At 36.3% G+C, this 14,892-nt stretch overlaps 1 long non-coding RNA gene across 1 annotated transcript; it reads left to right on the plus strand.

Annotated features, from left to right (window-relative positions):
- Positions 1 to 2,557: 2,557 nt before the first annotated feature.
- LOC113928692 lies at positions 2,558 to 12,951 on the plus strand. Its single transcript, XR_003521934.2, has 3 exons — positions 2,558 to 2,620; positions 10,700 to 10,791; positions 12,760 to 12,951. It is a non-coding gene; the product is annotated as an uncharacterized LOC113928692 (long non-coding RNA).
- The last annotated feature ends 1,941 nt before the right edge of the window (positions 12,952 to 14,892 follow it).

Here is a 14,892-nt window from a genome sequence, read left to right on the forward strand (position 1 = left end):
AATCCACCACAGGAACTTGGCTTCTGCGGATTTCAGTCAAAAACCTGATTGTTTTCATCAATCTGGATTTTATATAATTTCAGTGGATAAAGCTAGTATTACTTGAAATATTAGTTCTCTTACAAGTAATTTTAAATATTAATAGTATTTATTTTTTATTCCTCTCAGTATAATCACTGATATTAGCTTTGGGTTTTAAAATTCATTCATTCATTCATTCATTTTTAAAAAACTCACCACAGAAAACAAGTATTTGTTAGTTGCTTATTATTTGGCAGATTTATGCTACTCACTGGTGATATAAAAGTGAATCAAATCAGTGAGTTTTCTTCTCTCAGGATCCTAACAGTTAAGTAGGGAAAACAGACCTTCATCAAATAATCACAGAAAAACTATAGTTGAAAAATTTGCTAAGTCCTATGAATACTAATAATTAATATTGGTTGAGAGCTTGTTATGTGCCAGACATTGGTGTAAATACTTTAACAGAATTAGCACATTTAATTCTCACCACCACCCTAAGTGGTATATCCTAGTATTATTTCCATTTTACAAGTGAAGTCACTGAGGCCAGAGATAGTAAATCATGTGGTATCTTAGAACACAAAATACCAAGTAGCAGAATGGACACTGATTATAGGGGCTTGATCTTAGAGCCTGTCTTATATTAACATAACCTTACTTCCTCTCATGTAAAAAAAAAAAAGTATGCTATGACAATGCATGAGTCAGCTTTCACTATATTACGCTGAAATAACAAATATACCCCCAAGTCTCTGTGGCTTATAACAATAAAAGTTGATTTATTTATTGCTCATGTCAGTGTCCCTTGCAGGTCCGCTGCAACTCTGTTCCATGTCCTTTTTTTCTGGAATCCAGGAGAAAACAAAATTTCCTGTCTTAGCTATAAGACCTGAAACCTCTTAGTAGACATGACATCACTTACACTTGCATGTTACCGTACAAAGCAAGCCTTGTTATAAAATTGGGCATTAATGGGATAAGAAATGTCTTCCTCCTACAAGAAGAGATACCTAGGAAGGGTCCTACCAGGGTGAATCGAGAAAGCAGGAGATATTTTTAACAACTAATATAGCCCACAAAAGATATGTAATGTAAGAGAAATCCTTAATCTAGTCAGGGAGTCAAAGAAAGCTTGAGGTACTGTCTTAGTAGTGTTCTAATGGATAAAAGGTCATTACCTAAAAGCTGTGGTCCACAGAGACCATTCCACATAGTAGAAATGGCAGGTACAAATATCATGAGATTCAAGTAAGCATGGCCTTTTAAAGAATTGAAAGAAATATGGCTGAAGTAAAGACTGTAAAGACAGGGGAGACTGTCCTGAGATGAGTTGTAGAAGTAAGCAATGACAAAATTATACAGGCCCTTCTGGGCCTCATTAAGATTTTGCACATTTATCTTGATAGGAACACATTGAAGTATTTTAAATAAAGGGATGATTTCCCCAGTGATTTTGGCTGCTTTACAAAAGAATCATTCTAGGTGAGCTTCACTAACCTAAAGATGTCTCCATCTCCCAGATCTTCCTAATACTATTGTTTTAACTGTTTAAGAAGAGAAAGTAGAGCTAGCTTTTCTATTGTTACCCCTAGCAGAGTTCACTATCAGATCCATCCAAATACAGTGATTCAGAACAGAGTCAGTAACTTCTTCCCTTTCTCTCAGAAGGCAGTTTATACCCTGCCACTTCTATGGTTCAAGTTCTCCCCAGTCACAGGAACCCTTCTGTGTTCCCCTCTTGTCCTTGAGGAGCTGAACAGAGAGCCAACAGTGATGTAGCAAGTCTGCACAGGAGGCCCTTTGCCCTTTATAGTAAGGAGGAGGACTCAGCTGGGAACTGCAGCAGTTTAGAATAGGAAATACGTGCAAATTACTTCTTTTTTTAAAATTTTTATTGTTATGTTAATCACCATACATTACAGCATTAGTTTTTGATGTAGTGTTCCATGATTCATTGTTTGTGCAGAACGTGCCCTCTTTAATACCCATCACCAGGCTAACCCATCCTCCTACCCCCCTCCCCTCTAGAACCCTGTTTGTTTTTCAGAGTCCACCGTCTCTCATGGTTCATCTACATGCAAATTACTTCTAAGTAGAGCATTCAATCTGGAAAAGTTGCAGCATGTGCTTCAGATGTTTTTGGTAGAAATAAGTGCCACCACCTCATTGTCATGGCATCCATCATTATGTTCTGATGTGAACTCAGGTTTGCCTCAGGCATTCCATGAAGAATTGTGCCATCCCCCAAATGGTGTGCAGCCCATCCTAGCCTGTCTTCCTGCTACTGGTAATATAGGTCCATTTTATCTGTCTCTTCGACTGGTAACATTAACTTTCGGATGCTGGTCAGTTAAGAGATAAACAAGAGGAAAAGCAGCCATTGTATATGTTGTATGTTATGCTACTGTATTACCTGGGGAAAGCTCTCAGTCTATATTTGTATCAGCTACAGAGAGCACATTGTATTTGTTAGAATAGTGCCGGGTTCTACCACTGTGAAGCATCAAAATTCCAAATTCCACTCCACAGTAACTTATCATAGATGCAAGTGAGCACTTCTAAGTGATCATTCAGGAAACCAGCATCCTTCCATCTTGTGAGTCTACTATCCTTGAAGTCCTCTTATTAGTCCTCTCATTAATCAGTAGATAAGGAGAAAACACGGAGCAACTCTCAATGCATGTATTTTAGGAAGCAAGTATGGAAGGGGAGCATGTTAGCTTCTGCTCACACTCCACATGCCATGAGCCACAACCCAGCCATATGGCCACACTGAACTAATGGAACAGCTGGGAAATAAAGTATAGCTGTAAGTACAGGAAATAGAAGAAACAGATTTGGAGAAGAGCTAAGTACTCTACCACACACGTTACGTTTTTATTTAATCTTAAAATTTGGAAATGAAATGGTAAATTTTATGTTACATATATTTTACCATCACCACAGCAGGAAATGTTGGGGGAATAGGATCTTCAGAAAAGTCAATTTCTGGTTCATTAAACTTTACTAAAAAATATCCTTTGGGTGGTCCAGCTCTTACTATTCAAAGTGAGATTCAATGAGCTCATTTTCCTGTCTTATTTAGCATAACACAGTTTGCAATTTTTGGCATCCAGATTGAAGTTCCAGAGAGTGATTTTAAAAATCACTTGAAGTCATACCAATAAAGAGTGACTTTATGGTTTTTTTCCCCTCAACATCCATTATTTTGTTTATTTTTCCAACAAATATCTATTGACTGCCCATTATATTCAGAAACTGTATGAGACAATGGGTACAAAGAAGTAAACAAACGGATAAATCCCTAACCTGACCTTGTGGAGTTTCTATTCTTTAGAGGCAGAAGAATATTACACAAGGACAAAAAGCCAGTCTATGAACAACTATATGTTGTCATGACAATGTAGAGCTAGAAAAACAGCTGTGGTCTGTGTAACCAGCAGAAGTTAGTTGCAAGAGAGAGAAAGTGGGTGGAAAGGCATTTCAGGCACTGCTGGTACAAAGACTCTAGTTGGGAAGGGGTGTAGCAACAATAGAACAACAGTGTGAGGGAGGGGGAAAGGGACAGGAGATAATAATAGGGAGTTAGGTAAGGCCAGGTTAAGCATGGACATAAAATTTCTAAAGGACTTTGGACTTGTTTCTGAGCGCAGTGTAGAGCCATTGACGTTTTGGAGAAAGTTATCAGTTACAATTTGGAAAGATGACACTGGTTGTTCTTTTTGTTTTGTTTCTGGGTTTTGTTTTTTTAAATTTTTTTTTTAAATTCAATTTAATTAACATATAGTGTATTATTAGTTTCATATCTTCAATCACTTCAAACTTAATAAAGCCCAAACTGACCCAACCTGGCTCTGCATTATATCCACAGATCCACCACCTACTAATAAGCCCACTAAAAAAATTTCAGCTCCAATTTCTCCAAAATCCACATCTAGTTGGTGGATAAATGTCATTGACTTTACCTCCTAAATATCTCCAAGTCCCTTCACTGTTCTCCAAGACCTCTGCATTATCAGCCTCTCTTCATCTTTCTCCGGGTTGTTCCAACAACCTCTAATTTGCCTTACCCTTCAGTGGCTTGTTCTTGCTTTCAAGATAAACTCCAAACCATTTGAAATAGCAGAGACACTGCTCCAGCTAGCCAAATCTCTTTCTTTCTCTTCTCCAGCTACAAGCTTAACCAGTTTGTGTTTGTTTGATAATAAGAATTTCAGTATCAATAAGAGTAATGTTATTTTCCCTAAGAAGCCTCCCTGGCTTGTTTCTTGTGGCAGACTTAGCCATTTCTTCCTCTTGGAATCCACAGCTCTGTGTTTTATATATATATATATATATTACTTGTACAATTGCATTGTAATAGGTTGTTTCCATGTCTAGCTACCAGCTTGGGATTTGGGCCTGTGGTAAAACATTTTACTCATATTTGTGTGCCTAGTACCTCACACTGCCTAGGCTTACAGTATATGTCTAGTATTTACTGAGAATGAAAAATACAGGTGAACAGATAATTTAAAAATGTGGAGAGTTGTATTGATGGTAGGCATTTGATGTTATTAAAATTTTTAAAGAATTTTGCTATGTGGTTTGCATAGACTATTACAAATCTGAAAGCAACTCCAAAATAAGGAATATTATCAATTGACTCTAGATTTCATACTTCAACATTAACAATTCTTCCATTATTTAGAAATCTTGTCTTTGAACTTCATAAGAAGTGTCTACTAGATAAAGTCATTAGTCTCATGCTAAGGATAATTGGTAAGAATTAATTGATAGCTTCTTATATAATTACTAAGAATAAAAGTGAATACAAACTTATAAATGTGATAAATGTCACTTTATAAATGTGATTTGGCAATATATTTTGATAGCCTTTAAAAAGTGCATGCAACTTATACAGCAATTTTATCTCTGGTAATCTAACTTAAGGACCTAATCAGAGTGCGTAGAGATATTTAAGTAAAAGGATATTTACGACAATGTTATTGTGTGTACAAGCCTGACTGCAGTGAATTGGGGGTAAGTAAATAAAGATGATGAATTTCTAAGAGAGATTATATAGTCACTCAGTGTTTTTAGGGGAATAAGGAATATAAATATAAGCAACCAGAAATGTGAGATTTATAAAAATACATAGAGTGAGATCCTATATCTTTTAAAAAAACGTACATACATAGTATTGGAAACATATGCATGAAAATAGCCTGGAGGAAAGTGTACCAGAATAATACAATAATTCAGTGTTGTGAAGATAATCATGAATTTTCTTTAACCATTAATTTTACAATCTAAAAAAATAGCCAGTAAGTACATGTTCTCACTAGTTGTATTTTCTACCTGCCCACTTTCCCAGGATTTCTTCTCAGAAATTTGTTACAGTTGATAGCCCTATCGAAAGGTCAGCATACTACATAACACTGAGCCACAAATTGCCCAAATAAATTTAGTCTATATGTTGTGTGGTTAGTTACATACTTACAAGATATTTCACTTGGCATTTTTGTTTTAAAGATTTATTTATTTTAGAGAGAGAGCACACAAGCAGGGGGAGGGGCAGAGGTAGAGGGAGAGAAGCAGACTCCCTGCTGAGTTTAGAGCCCATGCAGGGCTTGATCCCAGGACCCTGAGATCATGACCTGTGCTGAAATCAAGAGGTGGCTCCTTATCCAACTGGTGCCCCTTCACTTGGCATTTTAAAAATAGGATATTGAAGGTGTTAGCATTTGGAACCAAAGTATAAGTGTTTTAATAAAGAAAGAGGCAATGGAAAACAAAGGAAGTAAAAGGAAACTGCAGTGATGATTTATTAAGAGCCCAAAGAAGCAGAGGCAATGATTAAAACTGTTTCTATACCATAATATCCAATAGAAGGCAAGGTCCATGCCTTTGTTTACTGTCTTTAATTGTATTCATTTTATTTATTCCATCCACAAAGGTGTATTACCTTCCTCCTTTTTTCAAGGACCTAGTACTGTGTGAGGCTCTGGGGATACACTATTAAACAAGGCAAACGTTTCTGATACTGTGGAACTTACAGTACAGTGCAGGGGACTAAATTCTCAGGGTTGCATGGAATAAAGACTAAGTTAAACATTACTCTTTATTTTTTTAAATTTAAATTCAATTAATTAACATAGAGTATATTATTGGTTTCAGAGGTAGAGTTCAGTGATTCATCAGTTGTATATAACACCCAGTGCTCATTACATCACCTGCCCTCCTTAATACTCATCACCCAATTACTCTATTCCCCCATCCACCTCCCCTACAGCAAATCTCAGTCTGTTTCCTTTGATTAAGGGTCTCTTATGGTTTGTCTCCCTCTCTGATTTCGTCTTTATTTTTTCCTCCCTTCCCCTATGTTCCTCTGTTTTGTTTCTTAAATCCCACATATGAGTGAAATCATATAATTGTCTGAGTGACTTACTTCACTTAGCATAATACCCTCTAGTTCTTTCATTCTTTTTTATGACTGAGTAATATTCCGTTGTATATATACACCACATCTTCTTTATCCATTCGTCTGTTGATGGACATCTGGGCTCTTTCCATAGTTTGGCTATGGTAGACATTGCTGCTATAAACCCTGGGGTTCAGGTGCCCCTTCGGATCCCTACATTTGTATCTGTGGGGTAAATACCTAATAGTGCACTTGCTAGGTCACAGGGTAGCTCTATTCTCAACTTTTTGAGAAAACTCCGTACTGTTTTCCAGAGTGGCTGCACCAGCTCGCATTCCACCAACAGTATAAGAGGGTACCTCTTTCTCCCCATCCTCACCAACATCTGTTGTTTCCTGACTTGTTAATTTAGTCATTCTGACTGGTGTGAGGTGGTATCTCATTGTGGTTTTGATTTGTATGTTCCTGATGCCAAGCGATGTGGAGAATTTTTTCATGTGTCTATTGGCCATTTGTATGTCTTCTTTGGAGAAATGTCTGTTCATGTCTTCTATTTGTTGATTGGATTATTTGTTCGTTGGGTGTTGAGTTTGGTAAGATCTTTATAAATTTTGGATACTAGCCCTTTACCTGATAAGACCTTTGCAAATATCTTCTCCCATTCTGTAGGTTGCCTTTTGATTTTGTCAACTATTTCCTTTGTTGTGCAAAGCTTTTTAATCTTGATGAAGTCCCAATAGTTCATTTTTGCCTTTGTTTCCCTTGCCTTTGGCAATGTGTCTAGGAAGAATTTGCTGCAGCTGAGATAGAAGAGGTTGCTCCCTGTGTTCTCCTCAAGGATTTTGGATACCTATTCTTCTGAAACTGTTATAAAAAATAGAAATGGAAGGAAAACTTCCAAACTCATTTTATGAGGCCAGCATTACCTTGATCTCAAAACCAGAAAAAGACCCTAACAAAAAGGAGAATTACAGACCAATATCCCTGATAAATATGGATGCAAAAATTCTCACCAAAATACCAGCCAATAAGATCCAACAGTACATTAAAAGGATTATTCACCATGACCAACTGGGATTTACTTCTGGGCTGCAAGGGTGGTTCAACACCCAGGAATTGATCAATGTGATACACTCAATTAATAAAAGAAAGGACAAGAACCATATGATACTTAGATGCAGAAAAAGCATTTTACAAAGTACAGCATCCCTTCTTGATTAAAACTCTTCAGAGTGTAGGGTTAGAGGGTACATACCTCAATATCATAAAAGCCATCTATGAAAAACCCACAGTGAATATCATTCTCAATGGGGAAAACCTCTGTTTTTCCCTTAAGATCAGGAACACGGCAGCGATGTCCACTATCATCCCTGCTGTTCAACATAGTACTAGAAGTCCTAGCCTCAGCAATCAGACAACAAAAAGAAATAAAAGGCATCCAAATTGGCAAAGAAGAAGTCAAACTCTCACTCTTTGCAGATGACATGATACTTTATGTGGAAAACCCAAAATTCTCCACCCCAAAACTGCTAGAATTCATAGAGGAATTCAGCAAAGTGGCAGGATATAAAATCAATGCACAGAAATCAGGTGCATTTCTATACACCAACAATGAGAAAGAAGAAAGAGAAATTAAGGAGTCAGTTCCATTTACAATTGCACCCCAAACCATAAGATACATAGGAATAAATCTAACCAAATAGTCAAAGGATCTGTACTCAGAAAACTATAGAACATTCATGAAAGAAATTGAGAAAGACACAAAGAAATGGAAAAACGTTCCATGTTCATGGATTGGAAGAACAAATATTGTTAAAATGTCTATGCTACCTAGAGCAATCTGCACATTCAAAGTAATCCTGATCAAAATACCACCAGCTTTTTTCACAGAAATGGAAGAAATAATCCTAAAATTTGTATGGAACCAGAAAAGACCCCGAATAGCCAGAGGAATGTTGAAAAAGAAAACCGAAGCTGGTGTCATCACAATTCCGGACTTCCAGCTCTATTACAAAGCTGTCATCATCAAGACAGTATGGTACTGGCACAAAAACAGACACACAGATCAATGGAACAGAATAGAGAACTCAGAAATGGACCCTCAACTCTACAGTCAACTAATTTTGGACAAAGCAGGAAAGAATATCCAATGGGACAAAAGACAGTCTCTTCAACAAATGGTGTTGGGAAAATTGGACAGCCACATGCAAAAGAATGAAACTGGACCATTTATTTACACCATACACAAAAAGAGACTCAAAATGGATGAAAGACCTAAATGTGAGACTGAAATAGAAATATTAAGAATAAATTTATTTTCAATAGTACTCTCTGTCACTGTTCTCTTAGAAAACCACACTACCATCTTCTGATTTCCAAGAAAATCACCGATGAATCCACCAGAGTTCATTGAAACTTCAAGTTTCAAATGTTGGGAGCATGGTATATTGGAAAAGAAACAAAAAGCCAGAGTCAGGAGATTTGAGTTTCTCTCCTGTTTTTGCCACTAACTTTATTGACCCCATATAAGCATAGAACCATCATGGGCCTGGTTTCCATCATCTGCAGAGTGAGAAGAATGAACTCAAACATCTATTCAAAAGATTTTCCACCCTTCTCTGATTTTTTTTTTTTTTTGGTCCTAACTTACACTGACAAATGAAATGGTTTATATTTTTATATTGGATACTAGCTAAGAGCAAGGAAAGGGACCAGATGAATTGGCAGGTTTATTTCCAGAGATGCCAGAATTGCTATATCTTGGATTAGCTGAGGGATGATGAGAAAAAGCACATAGAAACACCATTTGTTTCATTAACTTATTTATTTTCAGGTTAATGCTTTGCAGTGGTCATTAAAATAAAGACTGCGAAAGGAACTGGGATGATTTATTAATTTCTTTATTGTCTTGTAGTTTTATAATTTTGTCTCTGTAAGGATCCTTTCTTTCATCAGGTCAAAAATGTATTCACTTTATCCAACACCAGAAAAAAACAAACAATCCAATTAAAAAATGAGCAGAGGACTTAGATATTTCTTCAAAGAAGACTCACAGATGGCTAACAGACATATGAAAAGATGCTGAACATCACTCATCAGGGAAATACAAATCAAAACCACAATGAGATATCACCTCACACCTGTCAGAATGACTAAAATCAAGGATAAGAAACACTAAGGACTGGTAAGAATCTGGAGAAAAAGGAACCCTTATGCACTGTTGGTGGGAATGTAAATTGGTGAAGCCACTGTGGAAAACAGGATGTAGGTTCCTCAAAAAATTAAAAATAAAAATACCATAAGATCCAATAATTCCTCTATTGGGTATTTACCCAGGAAAAATGAAACACTGACGCAGAAAGATATATGCACCCCTATGTTTACTGTTCACTGCAGCATTATTTACAATAGCCAGAACATGGATGCAACTTAAGTGTCCATCAATAGACGAATGGATAAGGAAAGGCTATATTTTCTGACTGTAAAAAAATGTACTCACTTTATTCTTAAGCATTAACCCCCCCTTTTTTTCCTCTTATATGTCTTTTTTTTTTCCTCTTTTATTACATGTCCTTGAATAAAAGGGAGAGTGGGTCTTGGGAATGACCAAATTAACTCTTTGGCAATCAACACAATTGTTCAGTTACTTTCTTATCATGCCCTTACTCAGGACAAGTTTAGTAAAAGGAAAACTATGTTAGCAAAAATTAACATATTTCAACTGTATTTTCTCTTTCCCTGTCATTTATTCCATGTACAAATAAATGCATTTATATTTGATTAAGTATCCAAGTGAGGTCTGACTATAATTCTTTGTTGGCTATTTATTCTTTTAAAACAAATAATTGGTGCTAATGATTTCTTACAATATGGTATTTTATAATCCTCAAATGTAGTTTAATATACTTTTTCTTAGGAATCGAAAATTCTTGAGAAGTAGTTCCAGGGAAATAAGGTCTCCAATGTACAGATGATGAAGTGAACATCTTAAGATGCTAATTATTTTTTCTAATTAGTTAGCTAATTATATGGCCAGTCAGCCCAGATTTTATAATAAAATGAGACTCACTCTATATTCTGCTTTTCCCCCCATTTTTTGGCCTTATGTTTTCTAAAGCTCCACCAAATTTATTTTCTGGCAGAAAAATTATGAAATTAAAATATGTCCAGATATTTGCAAGTATGAGTAAAACATGCTTCAGGTGAGAAAATACAACTATTTCAGTTTACAATATTCTTGTATTCACAGTTAACACTTGTTTCTCACTATAGTGCTGCTGCCTGACCAGTAAGACGCTAGGAACACAAGAGAATATGTGGACTCCAACTAAGTCCCCAGATAATGCATAATTGTCACATGCATGGTAAGACTCATGTCATAGACACTGGGAAATGATCTGAAGTTCTTTCATGTGGGTGTCTTTACAACCTGGCTCACAGCAAGCACATGTAGGGCAGGGGAATGCTGCACCCTGGGGTCCTCGAATATCTGGTATGGTGCCTACCTGCCACTGATCCCATAAGATTAGTGTCAAGATCCTGTCAAGAATTTTGGTCTTATCACTATCAAGTTGACTGGCATGTGGTGAAGGAGGATTGCACTCTTCTGATATTCCCCACTGATTTTGAGACACTTATATGAATGCTCATTGGGTCAAATAACAAGGAACCACCAATGTCACCAAATCATGAATTCTAAAGGATTTCATCCTTGGCAAGCTGAGATATAAGTCTACCTAAGGTCTTTCTGATGCAAATTACCTGGATTGATATCTCTTGGCTGTCACTGCTACTAGAAACAAATAAGAACACAGTCAGGACTCACGAAGTAGATATAAAATTTAAGGACCCTTCTGTGTGCTACTTTATTTTCTGGGCCAGTAAAAATAGCCATCTGACTTCTGTGACAGGTAACAAGTTTTCTGCTAGACTTTCTGTTCAAAGGAAACTTCATTTAACCAGATGCCTATTCTCAGCATTGTTCAAGGCATTCTGTCTATGCTTACACCAATCTGTGTTCACCTATCAAGACAAAATACAGATTCTCGATCTTTGTTTGCTTTCTTGGTTTTGATGAGTGTCAGTGGGGGTAGACTTTTAAACACCATGTTCTAAGTAGAGGAAATTCTTAAATAGTAATGCTATGTGCAATGCTAATTCTTTTGAAAGGTTAAAAAAAACCTCAATGTGCCTTATATAACATGATCTATTTATACTCTGTCACTAAGGAGAGTCAGCTGCATTTATGTTTGGGGTGAACAGAACAATTTATTTGTACCTTCTCACCCAACTGATCACTATCAGTTTACCCAACTCAGTGATAACACTCCGTTAGATCATGGGAAGTTATCAGAAGCATTAATATGTTTGGAACTGAATTATTTAGCATAAAAATATTTAACATAAGAATTCCATGAACAGAGAAATTTAAACACCAGAGTTTCTGTATCTTCTTCCAGTATCATTTAAAATATTAAGTTCTGCCAAAGAATATTATGCATGACAACAGTTACTAAGAGACTCCTGCAGCCTCAATCCCAAATTGCTTTCAAAACTCCTTTAGTATTTCCAGCACCTCGTAGTGACTACTGACACCTCATGTGAGTTTTTTTTAACCAATAAGAAACTCTTTAACTGACTCTAAAGCAAATTATTGAATTGTGACCATAACAAAATTCAGGAAAGGGGAGAGACATATTCTGGATTGTGTAACTTCTGAAACCAAAATCTGACTATGATTTCCTAAGACTATTAATCATATCTCCCTCATTTATATGTGGAAACCCACAATACATCAAATGTTACTATATTTACATCCCTCTCTTCTCTAGGCTTTCCAAAGCTTGTATCTGCTCTTACTACTTATTTGACATTTAGCATATACTTTCTTCTGCTTTAATATTCCTCATAATAGAGAGTTTGTTGTATGGTGCACTGTATGGAGCACATTACCTGCTATGTTTCCACAAATTGTCACAACAAAGCTTATGCAGTAGGGACTGTTGTTATACCCATTCACGGAGGTAGAAACTGAGGTTTGGCAAGTTAAGTAACTTGCCTAAAGTGATGCAGCATGTAAGTGATAGAAGATTTGAGTCCTGACTACCTGCCTTCAGCTTCCACGTTCTTACTCTCCTTCTTCCTTCCCTCATTTTTCTCCCTCCCGCATCCCAACATGATGGCAAAACCAAGGTGCTGGGAATCTGAGACAAGAACAAAATGAAGCCAGTGTCTACATAATGGAAGTCATTGACAGGATTAAAAATAAATTATTTTAGAATTAGACTGTATTTCATGCTTCCTAATTTTTTTCTCTTTTCTAAATCTTATAGATAGGAGGATGCCACTTTTGTATACATGGACCACACAGTTCTCCTCCACCTGGCTGCAGAGACACTGGAAAACCTAGCATGCTGAAAGGCACCGTTAGCTTCCCTCCTCAGTCAGATATTTATTACACAAAGGGGCACTCTTTGAAGATTTGCTATTAAATGCTTCAAGTTCCTTTTTGTGTCATTTCATATCTCACTAATGGGCTTCAGTTTAATTCAGTTTTATTTATTCTTTGCTTATTTTATTACAGTAAAAAGGTGCCATTTATAACCTCACAAATTACATCCCTCTTTATATTTGTGTTGTGTAAGTTTTTTGGTAAACCTTACAAAGCAAGGTGTAATGAAAAATGGCCTCCAATTCAAGAAACTAGTACAAAGAAAAAAGTGCTTTGAGAATGTAAACATAAACAAGTGAAGAATAAATTGGTAAAGTGCATTGTCATAGCCACACATCTTTAAGACATTAAATTACACATAATTTTAAATTCTTCAAATTAGTTACTTAAGGATGGCAGGTAGTTTTAAATGTGTTATATTTTTCCAAAAGAATGGTGCTCAGGTTGGCGTTTTTCTTACTGTTATCTTTTGTATTTTTTTTCAAACATGATAACATTTCCATGTTCTTTTATAATACATACTTCCATCTCCACCAGTCAAACTAAGAAATAAAATAAAATAGATATGAACTAGATACTGCAAATTTATTTAAATCAGACAACTTACATATAACCCTGAGATTTAATCAGACTAAAATAATAGGCTAAAATTAATATATCCACCTTTAAAACAATCTAAAATATAAGATTTATAAAGTTGCAAAGATAAAAAAACTGGCTCTAAACTTTCTCATAATTTCAAAGCTCATGCAGTCTTAAGACTTTCTCTACAGTATAAACATTATTTGAACTGCAACGAGCCCAATAAGGAAATTGTACAAAAAGGGGTGTGAAGAGTCAGGATATAGAGTATTTGCATAAATTTGCATCACTTACACATCCAGAAAAATTTCACTCACCAGCCAAATTTAGTTTAACAGATGAGAGCATTTTGATTCAAGCTTCAATTTCTGACTGCAACATTTGCTTCGGAGAGCCATGTATCCTCTACTCTTACAAGGGCTTTTGTTGCTTCTTCAGCACACATATCAAAATCTACTGTACAATCTGCACATGGGCGCCTGGGTGGCTCGGTTGGTTAAGCGACTGCCTTCGGCTCAGGTCATGATCCTGGAGTCCCGGGATCAAGTCCCACATCGGGCTCCCTGCTCAGCGGGGAGTCTGCTTCTCCCTCTGACCCTCTTCCCTCTCGTGCTCTCTAGCTCTCATTCTCTCTCTCAAATAAATAAATAAAATCTTAAAAAAAATCCACTGCACAAATTTGGGGACAGGTATTTGCTTAATGCCTGTTTTCTTTCTTAATGCCTGTTTTCTTCTATTGCTATAGTAAATTCAAGGGCAAAACCATTGCCAAGTCTCCCTCTGTATCTCTCAGTGCCCTGTTTAGTGCTGAGCATATAGATGTTCAATAAATATTTTTTTAAATGAACAAATGAATACATTGGATATCTCACTAAAATTCTCAGAAGAAGCGAAAAGCATCATCTACTGGCCTAATTTAAGTACTTTTATTCCAGTGCTATGCTGGTTCTTTGATGAGTCTGGCTCATTCTGATGACTAGGAATAACATGGTTTCAAAGTAATCTGAACTGAGCAAGGGAATTAGAGCTAGATAGATACAGTGTGTAGTTTTGGCTCAGAATAGATTTTTAAACTATTTAAATAATGTTCAGATTTGGTAAGTTAATATTAGAATTTTTAAGGGTACTATAAAAATGTTTTGAACTCTGATAAGGTTTAGATTTTAGTTTTGAGGATGCTTTAGTTTATTTTTCAGTTAATTTCAATTAAGTTTCCTAGTAATAACCTACATTCCATCATGCTTCTTAGAGCAAACGTGTGTGTTTGTGTGTGTGTGTGTGTGTGTGTGTGTGTGTGTGTGTGTGTGTGTGTGTGTTAGATACATATATATTCAAATGTACCATCATTCTGGGGCTCCATGCCTATCTCTTCTGGAGTCTGATATTGTCAAACTAATGTAGGAGTCAGGGGCACCTGGGTGGGTCAGTCTGT

The sequence above is a fragment of the Zalophus californianus genome, chromosome 5, assembly GCF_009762305.2.
Source record: "Zalophus californianus isolate mZalCal1 chromosome 5, mZalCal1.pri.v2, whole genome shotgun sequence".
Lineage (NCBI taxonomy): Eukaryota > Metazoa > Chordata > Mammalia > Carnivora > Otariidae > Zalophus > Zalophus californianus.